We start from the raw sequence: 14,775 nt of genomic DNA, 5'->3' as shown, positions 1-14,775 counted from the left end.
CCCCCCTAACCCCTGCTCATAGCCCGTCGCTCTCTCCCGTTCCCCCCACCTCCCACTCATGGCCCGTGTCTCCCTCCTGTTCCCCCCCACCCCCCGCTCATGGCCCATGTCTCCCTCCCGTTACCCCCCACCCCCCGCTCATGGCCCGTGTCTCCCCTGTTCCCCCCCACCCCCTGCTCATGCCTTGTGTCTCCCTCCCGTTTCCCCCACCCCCCGCTCATGCTCCGTGTCTCCCCTGTTCCCCCCACCCCCGCTCCTGCCCCGTGTCTCCCCTGTTCCTCCCCACCCCCCGCTCATGCCCCGTGTCTCCCTCCTTTTCCCCCCACCTCCCGCTCATGCCCCGTGTCTCCCCTGTTCCCCCCACCCCCCGCTCATGCCCCGTTTCTCCTTCCTGTTCCCCCCACCCCTTCTCATGTCCCGTGTCTCCCTCCTTCCCCCCACCCCCTGCTCATGCCCCGTGTCTCCCCTGTTCCCCCCCACCCCCGCTCATGTCCCCTGACTCCCTGCTTTCCCCCCCACCTCACCGCTCATGCCCCGTGTGTGCCCTGTTCCCCCCACTCATGCCCCGTGTTTCCCCGTTCCCCCCACCCCCCCTCTTGCCCGTGTATCCCCTGTTCCACCCCACCCTCTCCTCATGCCCCGTGTCTCCCTCGTGTTACCCCCACCCCCCGCTCATGCCCTGTGTCTCCCTCGTGTTCCCACCACCCCACGCTCATGCCTCGTGTCTCCCTCGTGTTCCCCCCACCCCACTCATGCCCCGTGTCTTCCTCGTGTACCCCCCACCCCCTGCTCATGCCCCGTGTCTCCTGTTGCCCACCACACCCCGCTCATGCCCTGTGTCTCCCTCGTGTTCCCCCCACCCCCGCTCATGCCCTGTGTTTCCTTCGTGTTACCCCCACCCCCCCGCTCATGTCCTGTGTCTCCCTCGTGTTCCCCCATTCCCTGCTCATGCCCCGTGTCTCAGTCGTGTTCTCCCCACCCCCCGCTCATGCCCCGTGTCTTCCTTGTGTACCCCCCACCCCCGCTCAAGCCCTGTGTGTCTCCTGTTGCCCCCCACCCCCTGCTCATGCCCCACGTCTCCCTTGTGTTTCCCCCACCCCCGCTCATGCCCCGTGATACCCCCCACCACTCGCACATGCCCCGTGTCTCCCTCCTGTTTCCCCCACCCCCCGCTCATGCCCCGTGTCTCCCTCCTTTTCCCCCCACCCCCCACTCATGCCCCATGTCTCCCCTGTTCCCCCCACCCCCTGCTCTTGTCCTGTGTCTCCCTCCTTTCCCTACCCACCCCCCGCTCATGCCCCGTGTCTCTCCGGTTCCCCCCCAGCCCCGCTCATGTCCCATGTCTCCCTGCTTCCCCCCACCCCCCGCTCATGCCACGTGTGTGCCCTGTTCCCCCTCACTCATGCCCCGTGTTTCCCCTGTTCTCCCCACCCCCCCGCTCATGCCCCGCATCTCCCCTGTTCCACCCCACCCCCTGCTCATGCCCTGTGTCTCTCTTGTGTTACCCCCCCACCCCCTGCTCATGCCCTGTGTCTCCCTCGTGTTCCTCCCACCCCCTGCTCATGCCTCATGTCTCCCTCATGTTCCCCCACCCCCCGCTCATGCCCCGTGTCTTCCTCGTGTCCCCCCCACCCCCGCTCATGCCCCGTGTGTCTCCTGTTGCCCCCACCCCTCGCTCATGCCCCGTGTCTCCCTCGTGTTCCCCCCACCCCCGCTCATGCCCGGTGTTTCCTTCGTGTTACCCCCAAACCCCCCGCTCATGCCCCGTGTCTCCCTCGTGTTCCCCCACTCCCCGCTCATGCCGTGTGTCTCCCTCGTGTTCTCCCCCCAGCTCATGCCTTGTGTCTTCCTCGTGTACCCCCCCACCCCCCGCTCATGCCCCGTGTGTCTCCTGTTGCCCCCCACCCCCCGCTCATGCCCAGTGTCTCCCTCGTGTTTCCCCCCACCCCCCGCTCATGCCCGGTGTTTCCTTCGTGTTACCCCCAAACCCCCCGCTCATGCCCCGTGTCTCCCTCGTGTTCCCCCACTCCCCGCTCATGCCGCGTGTCTCCCTCGTGTTCTCCCCCCCAGCTCATGCCTTGTGTCTTCCTCGTGTACCCCCCCACCCCCTGCTCATGCCCCGTGTGTCTCCTGTTGCCCCCCACACCCCGCTCATGCCCAGTGTCTCCCTCGTGTTTCCCCCCACCCCCCGCTCATGCCCCGTGTTTCCCTCGTGTTACCCCCACCCCCCCACCCCCCCGCTCATGCCCCGTGTCTCCCTCCTGTTCCCCCCACCCCCCGCTCATGCCCCGTGTCTCTCTCTTGTTCCCCCACCCCCCGCTCATGCCCCGTGTCTCCCTCCTGTACCCCCACCCCCCGCTCATACACAGTATCTACCCTGTTCCCCCACCCCCCGCACATGCCCCATGTCTCCCGTGTGTTACCCCCCACCCCCTGCTCATGCCCTGTATCTCCCCTGTTCCCCCCACCCACGCTCATGCCCCGTGTCTCCACTGTTCCCCCCACCACCCCGCTCATGTCCCATGTGTGCCCTGTTCCCCGCAACCCCCCGCTCATGCCCTGTGTGTGCCCTGTTCCCCCACCCCCTGCTCATGCCCTTTGTGTGCCCTGTTCCCCCCGCTCATGCCCCGTGTCTCCCTCCCGTTCCCACCCACCCCCTGCTCATGCCCTTTGTCTCCCTCCTTTTCCCCCCCAACCCCCCGCTCGTGCTTCGCGTCTCCCTTGTGTTACCCCCCACCCCCTGCTCAGGCCCCATGTCTCCCTCGTGTTACCCCCACCCCCTGATCATGCCCCTTGTGTGCCCTGTTCCCCCACCCCCTGCTCATGCCTCGTGTCTTCTTCCCGTTTCCCCCACCCCCGGCTCATGCCCTGTGTGAGCCCTGTTCCCCCCCACCCCCCGCTCATGCCCCTTGTGTGCCCTGTTCCCCCCACCCCCTGCTCATGCCTCGTGTCTTCTTCCCGTTACCCCCCACCCCCTGATCATGCCCCGTGTGTGCCCTGTTCCCCCCCACCCCCCGCTCATGCCCCTTGTGTGCCCTGTTCCCCCACCCCCTGCTCATGCCTCGTGTCTTCTTCCCGTTTCCCCCCACCCCCGGCTCATGCCCTGTGTGAGCCCTGTTCCCCCCACCCCCCGCTCATGCCCCTTGTGTGCCCTGTTCCCCCCACCCCCCGCTCATGCCCCTTGTGTGCCCTGTTCCCACCACCCCCTGCTCATGCCTCGTGTCTTCTTCCCGTTTCCCCCCACCCCCGGCTCATGCCTTGTGTGAGCCCTGTTCCCCCCGCCCCCCGCTCATGCCCTTGTGTGCCCTGTTCCCCTACCCCCTGCTCATGCCCCGTGTCTCCCTCCCATTCTCCCCCACTCCCCACTCATGTCCCATGTTTTCCCTGTTCCCCCCACCCCCTGCTCATGCCCCGTGTCTCCCCTGTTCCACCCCACCCCCCGATCATGCCCCGTGTCTCCCTCCCGTTCCCTCCACCAGCCGCTCATGCCCCATGTCTCCCCTGTTCCCCCCACCCCCGCTCATGCTTCGTGCCTCCGTTGTGTTACCCCCCACCCCCCGCTCAGGCACCATGTCTCCCTCGTGTTACCCCCCACCCCCTGATCATGCCCCGTGTGTGCCCTGTTCCCCCCCACCCCCCACTCATGCCCCGTGTGTGCCCTGTTCCCCCCACCCCCTGCTCATGCCTCGTGTCTTCTTCCCGTTTCCCCCACCCCCCGCTCATGCCCCGTGTGAGCCCTGTTCCCCCACCCCCCACTCGTGCCCCGTGTCTCCCTCCATTCTCCCCCATTCCCCACTCATGCCCCATGTTTTCCCTGTTCCCCCCACCCCCTGCTCATGCCCCGTGTCTCCCCTGTTCCACCCCACCCCCCGATCATGCCCCGTGTCTCCCTCCCGTTCCCTCCACCCACCGCTCATGCCCCATGTCTCCCCTGTTCCCCCCACCCCCCGCTCATGCTTCATGCCTCAGTTGTGTTACCCCCCACCCCCTGCTCAGGCCCGTGTCTCCCTCATGTTACCCCCCACCCCCTGCTCATGCCCCGTGTGTGCCCTGTTCCTCCCACCCCCCGCTCATGCCCCATGTGTGCCCTGTTCCCCCCACCCCCCGCTCATGCCCCGTGTCTCCTTCCCGTTCCCCCCACCCCCCGCTCATGCCCCGTGTGAGCCCTGTTCCCCCACCCCCCACTCGTGCCCCGTGTCTCCCTCCCGTTCTCCCCCACTCCCCGCTCATGCCCCGTGTTTTCCCTGTTCCCCCCACCCCCTACTCATGCCCCATGTCTCCCCTGTTCCACCCCACCCCTGCTCATGCCCTGTGTCTCCCTCCTTTTCCCCCCACCCCGCGCTCATGCCCTGTGTCTCCCTCCCGTTCCCCCACCCCCCGCTCATGCCCCATGTGTGCCCTGTGTTTTCCTTGTTCCCCCCACCCCCCGCTCATGCCCCGTGTCTCCCGTGTTCCACCCCACCCCCTGCTCATGCCCTGTGTCTCCCTCCTTTCCCCCCATCCCCTGCTCATGCCCCGTGCCTCCCCTGTTGCCCCCAGCCCCGCTCATGCCTCGTGTTTCCTTCCTTTCCCCCCACCTCCCGCTCATGCCCTGTGTCTACCTCCGTTCCCCACACCCTCCGCTCATGCCCACGTGTCTCCCCTGTTCCCCCCACCCCCTGCTCATGCCCTGTGTCTCCCTCCTTTTCGCCTCCAACCCCCCGCTCATGCCCCGTGTTTCCCTCGTGTTACCCCCCACCCCCCGCTCATGCCCCGTGTCTCCCTCGTGTTCCCCCCACCCCCGCTCATGCCCTGTGTCTCCCTCGTGTTCTCCCCACCCCCCGCTCATACCCTGTGTGTCTCCTGTTTTCCCCACCCCGCTCATGCCTCATGTCTCCCTCGTGTTTCCTCCCACCCCCCGCTCATGCCCCGTGTTTCCCTCATGTTAACCCCCACCCCCGCTCTTGCCCCGTGTATCCCTCCTGTTCCCCCACCCCCCGGCTCGTGCCCTGTGTCTCTCTCTTGTTCCCCCGTCCCCCGCTCATGCCCCGTGTCTCCCTCCTGAACCCCCCACCTGCCGCTCATGCCCTGTGTCTCCCTCCTGTACCCCCACCCCCCGCTCATGCCCAGTATCTACCCTGTTCCCCCACCCCCCGCTCATGCTTCGTGTCTCCCTTGTGTTACACCCCACCCCCCGCTCATGCCCTGTGTCTCCCTCCCGTTCTCCCCCACTCGCCGCTCATGCCCCGTGTTTTCCCTGTTCCCTCCACCCCCTGCTCATGCCCCATGTCTCCCCTGTTCCACCCCACCCCCTGCTCATGCCCCGTGTCTCCCTCCCGTTCCCCCACCCCCCGCTCATCCCCCAGGTGTGCCCTGTGTTTTCCCTGTTCCCCCCACCCGCCGCTCATGCCCCGTGTCTTCCCTGTTCCCCCCACCCCTCGCTCATGCCCACATGTCTCCCTTGTTCCCCCCACCCCCTCTCATGCCCATGTGTCTCCCCTGTTCCCCTAGACCCCCCGCTCATGTCCTGTGTCTCCCTACTGTTCCCCCCACCCCCTGCTCATGGCCCATGTCTCATTCTTATTCCCCCATCCCCTGTTCATGCCCTGTGTCTCCCTCCTTTTCCCCTGACCCCATGCTCACTCATGCCCCTTTGTCTCCCCTGTTCCCCCACCCCCTGCTCATGCCCTGTTCCCCCCCACCCCCGCTCATGCCCACATTCCTCCCCTGTTCCCCCCACCCCCTGCTCATGTCCCGTGTCTCCCTCCTTTTCCCCTCCAACCCCCGCTCATGCCCACGTGTCTTCCCTGTTCCCCCCACACCCCGCTCATGCTTCGTGTCTCCCTTGTGTTACCCCCCAGCCCCCCTCTCATGCCCCGTGTCTCCCTTGTGTTACCCCCACCCCCGCTCATGCCCCGTGTCTCCCCTGTTCCCCCCACCCCCTGCTCATGCCCCGTGTGTGCCCTGTTCCCCCCACCCCCCGCTCATGCCCCGTGTGTGCCCTGTTCCCCTCACCCCCCGCTCATGCACTGTGTCTCCCTCCCGTTCGCCCCACCCCCCGCTAATGCCCCGTGTGTGCCCTGTTCCCCCCCACCCCACACTCATGCCCGTGTCTCCTTCCCATTCCCCCCCACCCTCCGCTCATGCCCCGTGTTTTCCCTGTTCCCCCCACCCCCCGCACATGCCCCGTGTTTCCCCTGTTCCACCCCACCCTCTGCTCATGCCCCGTGTCTCCCTCCTTTCCCCCCCACCCCCCGCTCATGCCCCGTGTCTCCCATGTTCCACCCCACCCCCTGCTCATGCCCCGTGTCTCCCTCCATTTCCCCCCACCCCCGCTCATGCCCCATGGCTCCCCTGTTGCCCCCAAACCCCCTGCTGCATGTTTCCTTCCTTTCCCCCATCCCCCGCTCATGCCCCTTGTCTACCTCCGTTCCCCCCCACTCCCCGCTCATGCCCATTTGTCTCCCCTGTTCCCCTCCACCCCCCGCTCATGCACCGTGTCTCCCTCCTTTTCCCCTCCAAACCCCGCTCATGCCCACATGTCTCCCCTGTTTCCCCCATCCCCCGCTCATGCCCATGTGTCTTCCCTGTTCCCCCCACCCCTCGCTCATGCCCACATGTCTCCCCTGTTCCCCCCCACCCCCTCTCATGCCCACGTGTCTCCCCTGTTCCCCTAGACCCCCCGCTCATGTCCTGTGTCTCCCTTCTGTTCCCCCCACCCCCTGCTCATGGCCCGTGTCTCATTCTTGTTCCCCCATCCCCTGTTCATGCCCTGTGTCTCCCTCCTTTTCCCCTGACCCCCTGCTCACTCATGCCCCTTGTCTCCCCTGTTCCCCCCACCCCCTGCTCATGCCCTGTTCCCCCCCACCCCCGCTCATGCCCACATTTCTCCCCTTTTCCCCCACCCCCCCTGCTCATGTCCCGTGTCTCCCTCCTTTTCCCCTCCAACCCCCGCTCATGCCCACGTGTCTTCCCTGTTCCCCCCCACCCCCGCTCATGCCCAGGTGTCTCCCCTGTTCACCTCCACCCCCCGCTCATGCCCTGTGTCTCCCTACTGTTCCCCCCACCGCCTGCTCATGGCCAGTGTCTCTCTCTTGTTCCCCCCACCCCCGCTCATGCCCAGGTGTCTCCCCTGTTCCCCTCCACCCCCGCTCATGCCCTGTGTCTCCCTACTGTTCCCCCCACCCCCCGCTCATGGCCTGTGTCTCTCTCTTGTTCCCCCACCCCCTGCTCATGCCCTGTGTCTCCCTCGTTTTCCCCCCCACCCCCCGCTCATGCCCCGTGTCTCCCTCCCGTTCCCCATACCCCCCGCTAATGCCCCGTGTGTACCCTGTGGTTCCCCTGTTCCCCCCACCCACCGCTCATGCCCCGTGTCTCCCCTGTTCCACCCCACCTCCTGCTCATGCCCCGTGTCTCCCTCCATTTCCCCCCCACCCCCCCGCTCATGCCCCGTGTCTCCCCTGTTGCCCTCACCCCGCTCATGCTCCGTGTTTACTTCCTTTGCCCCCACCCGCGCTCATGCCCCGTGTCTACCTCCGTTCCCCCATTCCCTGCTCATGTCCATGTTTCTCCCCTGTTTCCCCCACCCCCCACTCATGCACTGTGTCTCCCTCCTTTTCCCCTCCAACCCCCGCTCATGCCCACGTGTCTCCCCTGTTCTCCTCACTCCCCGCTCATGCCCATGTGTCTTCCATGTTCCCCCCACCCCTGCTCAAGCCCGCGTGTCTCCCCAAATCCCTACCACCCCCTGCTCATGCCCTGTGTCTCCCTACTGTTTCCCCCACCCCCCCACTGATGTCTCCTTCTTATTCCCCCCTACCCCCTGTTCATGCCCTGTGTCTCCCTCCTTTTCCCCCTACCCCCCGATCACTCATGCCCCTTTTCTCCCCTGTTCCCCCCTGCTCATGCCCTGTTCCCCCCACCCCCACTCATGCCCACGTTTCTCCCCTGTTCCCCCCACCCCCTGCTCATGTCCCGTATCTCCCTCCTTTTCCCCTCCAACCCCCGCTCATGCCCACGTGTCTCCCCTGTTCCCCCCCACCCCCGCTCATGCCCAGGTGTCTCCCCTGTTCCCCTCCACCCCCCGCTCATGCCCTGTGTCTCTCTACTGTTCCCCCCACCCCCTGCTCATGGCCCGTGTCTCTCTCTTGTTCCCCCACCCCCTGCTCACGCCCCGTGTCTCCCTCCTTTTCCCCCCCCACCCCGCGCTCATGCCCTGTGTCTCCCTCCCGTTCCCCCCCGCTCATGCCCCATGTGTGCCCTGTGTTTTCCTTGTTCCCCCCACCCCCCGCTCATGCCCCGTGTCTCCCGTGTTCCACCCCACCCCCTGCTCATGCCCTGTGTCTCCCTCCTTTCCCCCCACCCCCTGCTCATGCCCCGTGCCTCCCCTGTTGCCCCCAGCCCCGCTCATGCCTCGTGTTTCCTTCCTTTCCTCCCACCTCCCGCTCATGCCCCGTGTCTACCTCTGTTCCCCACACCCTCCGCTCATGCCCACATGTCTCCCCTGTTCCCCCCACCCCCTGCTCATGCCCTGTGTCTCCCTCCTTTTCGCCTCCAACCCCCCCCTCATGCCCCGTGTTTCCCTCGTGTTACCCCCCACCCCCCGCTCATGCCCCGTGTCTCCCTCGTGTTCCCCCCACCCCCGCTCATGCCCTGTGTCTCCCTCGTGTTCTCCCCGCCCCCCGCTCATACCCTGTGTGTCTCCTGTTGCCCCCCACCCCGCTCATGCCTCATGTCTCCCTCGTGTTTCCTCCCACCCCCCGCTCATGCCCCGTGTTTCCCTCATGTTACCCCCCACCCCCGCTCTTGCCCCGTGTATCCCTCCTGTTCCCCCACCCCCCGCTCGTGCCCTGTGTCTCTCTCTTGTTCCCCCGTCCCCCGCTCATGCCCCGTGTCTCCCTCCTGAACCCCCCACCTGCCGCTCATGCCCTGTGTCTCCCTCCTGTACCCCCACCCCCCGCTCATGCCCAGTATCTACCCTGTTCCCCCACCCCCTGCTCATGCACCGTGTCTCCCTTGTGTTACACCCCACCCCCCGCTCATGCCCTGTGTCTCCCTTGTGTTACCCCCCACCCCCCGCTCATGGTCCGTGTCTCTCTCTTGTTCCCCCCACTCCCGCTCATGCCTCGTGTCTCCCTCCTGTACCCCCCACCCCCCGCTCATGCCCCGTGACTGCCCTGTTCCCCCACCCCCCGCTCAGGCCCCGTGTCTCCCTCGTGTTACCCCCCACCCCCTGATCATGCCCCGTGTGTGCCCTGTTCCCCCCACCCCCCGCTCATGCCCCGTGTGTGCCCTGTTCCCCTCCATCCCCCGCTCATGCCCCGTGTCTCCTTCCCGTTCCCCCCACCCCCCGCTCATGCCCCGTGTGAGCCCTGTTCCACCACCCCCCACTCATGCCCCGTGTCTACCTCCCGTTCTCCCCCACTCGCCGCTCATGCCCCGTGTTTTCCCTGTTCCCCCCACCCCCTGCTCATGCCCCATGTCTCCCCTGTTCCACCCCACCCCCTGCTCATGCCCAGTATCTACCCTGTTCCCCCACCCCCTGCTCATGCCCCGTGTCTCCCTTGTGTTACACCCCACCCCCCGCTCATGCCCTGTGTCTCCCTTGTGTTACCCCCCACCCCCCGCTCATGGTCCGTGTCTCTCTCTTGTTCCCCCCACTCCCGCTCATGCCTCATGTCTCCCTCCTGTACCCCCCACCCCCCGCTCATGCCCCGTGACTGCCCTGTTCCCCCACCCCCCGCTCAGGCCCCGTGTCTCCCTCGTGTTACCCCCCACCCCCTGATCATGCCCCGTGTGTGCCCTGTTCCCCCCACCCCCCGCTCATGCCCCGTGTGTGCCCTGTTCCCCTCCATCCCCCGCTCATGCCCCGTGTCTCCTTCCCGTTCCCCCACCCCCCGCTCATGCCCCGTGTGAGCCCTGTTCCACCACCCCCCACTCATGCCTCGTGTCTACCTCCCGTTCTCCCCCACTCGCCGCTCATGCCCCGTGTTTTCCCTGTTCCCCCCACCCCCTGCTCATGCCCCATGTCTCCCCTGTTCCACCCCACCCCCTGCTCATGCCCCGTGTCTCCCTCCCGTTCCCCCACCCCCCGCTCATGCCCCATGTGTGCCCTGTGTTTTCCCTGTTCCCCCCACCCGCCGCTCATGCCCCGTGTCTTCCCTGTTCCCCCCACCCCTCGCTCATGCCCACATGTCTCCCTTGTTCCCCCCCACCCCCTCTCATGCCCACGTGTCTCCCCTGTTCCCCTAGACCCCCCGCTCATGTCCTGTGTCTCCCTACTGTTCCCCCCACCCCCTGCTCATGGCCTGTGTCTCCCTCCTTTTCCCCTGACCCCATGCTCACTCATGCCCCTTTGTCTCCCCTGTTCCCCCACCCCCTGCTCATGCCCTGTTCCCCCCCACCCCCGCTCATGCCCACATTCCTCCCCTGTTCCCCCCACCCCGTGCTCATGTCCCGTGTCTCCCTCCTTTTCCCCTCCAACCCCCGCTCATGCCCACGTGTCTTCCCTGTTCCCCCACACCCCGCTCATGCTTCGTGTCTCCCTTGTGTTACCCCCCACCCCCCTCTCATGCCCCGTGTCTCCCTCGTGTTACCCTCACCCCCCGCTCATGCCCCGTGTCTCCCCTGTTCCCCCCACCCTCTGCTCATGCCCCGTGTGTGCCCTGTACCCCCCAACCCCCGCTCATGCCCCGTGTGTGCCCTGTTCCCCTCACCCCCCGCACATGCGCTGTGTCTCCCTCCCGTTCGCCCCACCCCCCCTAATGCCCCGTGTGTCCCCTGTTACCCCCACCCCACACTCATGCCCGTGTCTCCTTCCCATTCCCCCCCACCCTCCGCTCATGCCCCGTGTTTTCCCTGTTCCCCCCACCCCCCGCTCATGCCCCGTGTCTCCCCTGTTCCACCCCACCCTCTGCTCATGCCCCGTGTCTCCCTCCTTTCCCCCCCACCCCCTGCTCATGCCCCGTGTCTCCCATGTTCCACCCCACCCCCTGCTCATGCCCCGTGTCTCCCTCCATTTCCCCCCACCCCCGCTCATGCCCCATGGCTCCCCTGTTGCCCCCAACCCCCCACTCCATGTTTCCTTCCTTTCCCCCATCCCCCGCTCATGCCCCTTGTCTACCTCCGTTCCCCCCCACTCCCCGCTCATGCCCATGTGTCTCCCCTGTTCCCCTCCACCCCCCGCTCATGCACCATGTCTCCCTCCTTTTCCCCTCCAAACCCTGCTCATGCCCACATGTCTCCCCTGTTTCCCCCCATCCCCCGCTCATGCCCATGTGTCTTCCCTGTTCCCCCCACCCCTCGCTCATGCCCACATGTCTCCCCTGTTCCCCCTCCACCCCTTCTCATGCCCACGTGTCTCCCCTGTTCCCCTAGACCCCCCGCTCATGTCCTGTGTCTCCCTTCTGTTCCCCCCACCCCCTGCTCATTGCCCGTGTCTCATTCTTGTTCCCCCCATCCCCTGTTCATGCCCTGTGTCTCCCTCCTTTTCCCCTGACCCCCTGCTCACTCATGCCCCTTGTCTCCCCTGTTCCCCCCACCCCCTGCTCATGCCCTGTTCCCCCCCACCCCCGCTCATGCCCACATTTCTCCCCTGTTCCCCCCACCCCCTGCTCATGTCCCGTGTCTCCCTCCTTTTCCCCTCCAACCCCCGCTCATGCCCACGTGTCTTCCCTGTTCCCCCCCACCCCCGCTCATGCCCAGGAGTCTCCCCTGTTCCCCTCCACCCCCGCTCATGCCCTGTGTCTCCCTACTGTTCCCCCCACCCCCCGCTCATGGCCTGTGTCTCTCTCTTGTTCCCCCACCCCCTGCTCATGCCCTGTGTCTCCCTCCTTTTCCCCCCACCCCCCGCTCATGCCCCGTGTCTCCCTCTCGTTCCCCATACCCCCGCTAAAGCCCTGTGTGTACCCTGTGTTTCCCCTGTTCCCCCCACCCCCCGCTCATGCCCCGTGTCTCCCCTGTTCCACCCCACCTCCTGCTCATGCCCCGTGTCTCCCTCCATTTCCCCCTCCACCCCCCCGCTCATGCCCCGTGTCTCCCCTGTTGCCCTCACCCCCACTCATGCTCCGTGTTTACTTCCTTTGCCCCCACCCGCGCTCATGCCCCGTGTCTACCTCCGTTCCCCCATTCCCTGCTCATGTCCATGTGTCTCCCCTGTTTCCCCCCACCCCCCACTCATGCACCGTGTCTCCCTCCTTTTCCCCTCCAACCCCCGCTCATGCTCACGTGTCTCCCCTGTTCTCCCCACCCCCCGCTCATGCCCATGTGTCTTCCATGTTCCCCCCACCCCTGCTCAAGCCCGCGTGTCTCCCCAAATCCCTACCACCCCCTGCTCATGCCCTGTGTCTCCCTACTGTTTCCCCCACCCCCCACTCATGTCTCCTTCTTGTTCCCCCCCACCCCCTGTTCATGCCCTGTGTCTCCCTCCTTTTCCCCTGACCCCCCGATCACTCATGCCCCTTTTCTCCCCTGTTCCCCCCCTGCTCATGCCCTGTTCCCCCCACCCCCACTCATGCCCACGTTTCTCCCCTGTTCCCCCCACCCCCTGCTCATGTCCCGTATCTCCCTCCTGTTCCCCCCCACCCCCGCTCATGCCCAGGTGTCTCCCCTGTTCCCCTCCACCCCCCGCTCATGCCCTGTGTCTCCCTACTGTTCCCCCCACCCCCTGCTCATGGCCCGTGTCTCTCTCTTGTTCCCCCACCCCCTGCTCACGCCCCGTGTCTCCCTCCTTTTCCCCCCCACCCCCGCTCATGCCCCGTGTCTCCCTCCCGTTCCCCATACCCCCTGCTAATGGCCCGTGTGTACCCTGTGTTTCCCCTGTTCCCCCCACCCCCCGTTCATGCCCCGTGTCTCCTCTGTTCCACCCCACCTCCTGCTCATGCCCCGTGTCTCCCTCCATTTCCCCCCCACCACCGCTCATGCCCCGTGTCTCCCCTGTTGCCCCCACCCCCCACTCATGCACCGTGTCTCCCTCCTTTTCCCCTCCAGCCCCCGCTCATGCCCACGTGTCTCCCCTGTTCTCCCCACCCCCCGCTCATGCCCATGTGTCTTCCATGTTCTCCCCACCCCCCGCTCATGCCCACCTGTCTCCCCTGTCCCCCACCCCTGCTCATGCCCGCGTGTCTCCCCCGTTCCCTACCACCCCCCGCTCATGCCCTGTGTCTCCCTACTGTTTCCCCCACCCCCCACTCATGGCCCGTGTCTCGTTCTTGTTCCCCCCACCCCCTGTTCATGCCCTGTGTCTCCCTCCTTTTCCCCCGACCCCCCGATCACTCATGCCCCTTGTCTCCCCTGTTCCCCCCACCCCCTGCTCATGCCCTGTTCCCCCCACCCCGCTCATGCCCACATTTCTCCCCTGTTCCCCCCACCCCCTGCTCATGTCCCGTGTCTCTCTCCTTTTCTCCATCAACCCCCGCTCATGCCCACGTGTCTCCCCTGTTCTCCCCCATCCCCGCTCATGCCCAGGTGTCTCCCCTGTTCCCCTCCACCCCCCGCTCATGCCCTGTGTCTCCCTACTGTTCCCCCCACCCCCCGCTCATGGCCCGTGTCTCTCTCTTGTTCCCCCCACCCCCACTCATGCCCAGGTGTCTCCCCTGTTCCCCTCCACCTCCTGCTCATGCCCTGTGTCTCCCTACTGTTCCCCCCTCCCCCCGCTCATGGCCTGTGTCTCTCTCTTGTTCCCCCACCCCCAGCTCACGCCCTGTGTCTCCCTCCTTTTCCCCCAACCCCCCCTCATGCCCGTGTCTCCCTCCCATTCCCCCCCACCCCCTGCTCATGCCCCGTGTGTGCCCTGTTCCCCCACCCCCCGCTCATGCCCCGTGTCTCCCCTGTTCCCCCCACCCCCCGCTCATGCCCCGTGTCTCCCCTGTTCCCCCCACCCCCGCTCATGCCCACGTGCCTCCCCTGTTCCCCTCCACCCCCCGCTCATGCCCTGTGTCTCCCTACTGTTCACCCCACCCCCCACTCATGGCCCGTGTCTCGTTCTTGTTCCCCCACCCCCTGTTCATGCCCTGTGTCTCCCTCCTTTTCCCCCAACCCCCCGCTCATGCCCGTGTCTCCCTCCCGTTCCCCCCCCACCCCCTGCTCATGCCCCGTGTGTGCCCTGTGTTTTCCCTGTTCCCCCACCCCCCGCTCATGCCCCGTGTCTCCCCTGTTCCCCCCACCCCCCGCTCATGCCCCGTGTCTCCCCTGTTCCCCCCACCCCCGCTCATGCCCACGTGCCTCCCCTGTTCCCCTCCACCCCCCGCTCATGCCCTGTGTCTCCCTACTGTTCACCCCATCCCCCACTCATGGCCCATGTCTCGTTCTTGTTCCCCCCACCCCCTGTTCATGCCCTGTGTCTCCCTCCTTTTCCCCCGACCCCCCACTCACTCATGCCCCTTGTCTCCCCTGTTCCCCCCGCCCCCTTCTCATGCCCTGTTTCCCCCACCCCCGCTCATGCCCACGTTTCTCCCCTGTTCCCCCCCACCCCCCGCTTATGTCCTGTGTCTCCCTCCTTTTCCCCTCCAACCCCCGCTCATGCCCACGTGTCTCCCCTGTTCTCCCCCACCCCCGCTCTTGGCTGTGTCTCTCTCTTGTTCCCCCCACCCCCTGCTCACACCCTGTGTCTCCCTCCTTTCCTCCCCCACCCCCCGCTCATGGCCCCTTGTCTCCCCTGTTCCCCCACCCCCTGCTCATGCCCCGTGTGTGCCCTGTTCTCCCCCATCCCCCGCTCATGCCCACGTCTCCCGTGTTTCGCTCCACCCCTCGCTCATGCCCATGTGTTCCCCTGTTCCCCCCCACTCCCGCTCATGCCCC

The sequence above is a fragment of the Ambystoma mexicanum genome, chromosome 4p, assembly GCF_040938575.1.
Source record: "Ambystoma mexicanum isolate Mex_15411 chromosome 4p, UKY_AmexF1_1, whole genome shotgun sequence".
NCBI lineage: Eukaryota > Metazoa > Chordata > Amphibia > Caudata > Ambystomatidae > Ambystoma > Ambystoma mexicanum.
This window is presented reverse-complemented; position numbering follows the sequence as displayed.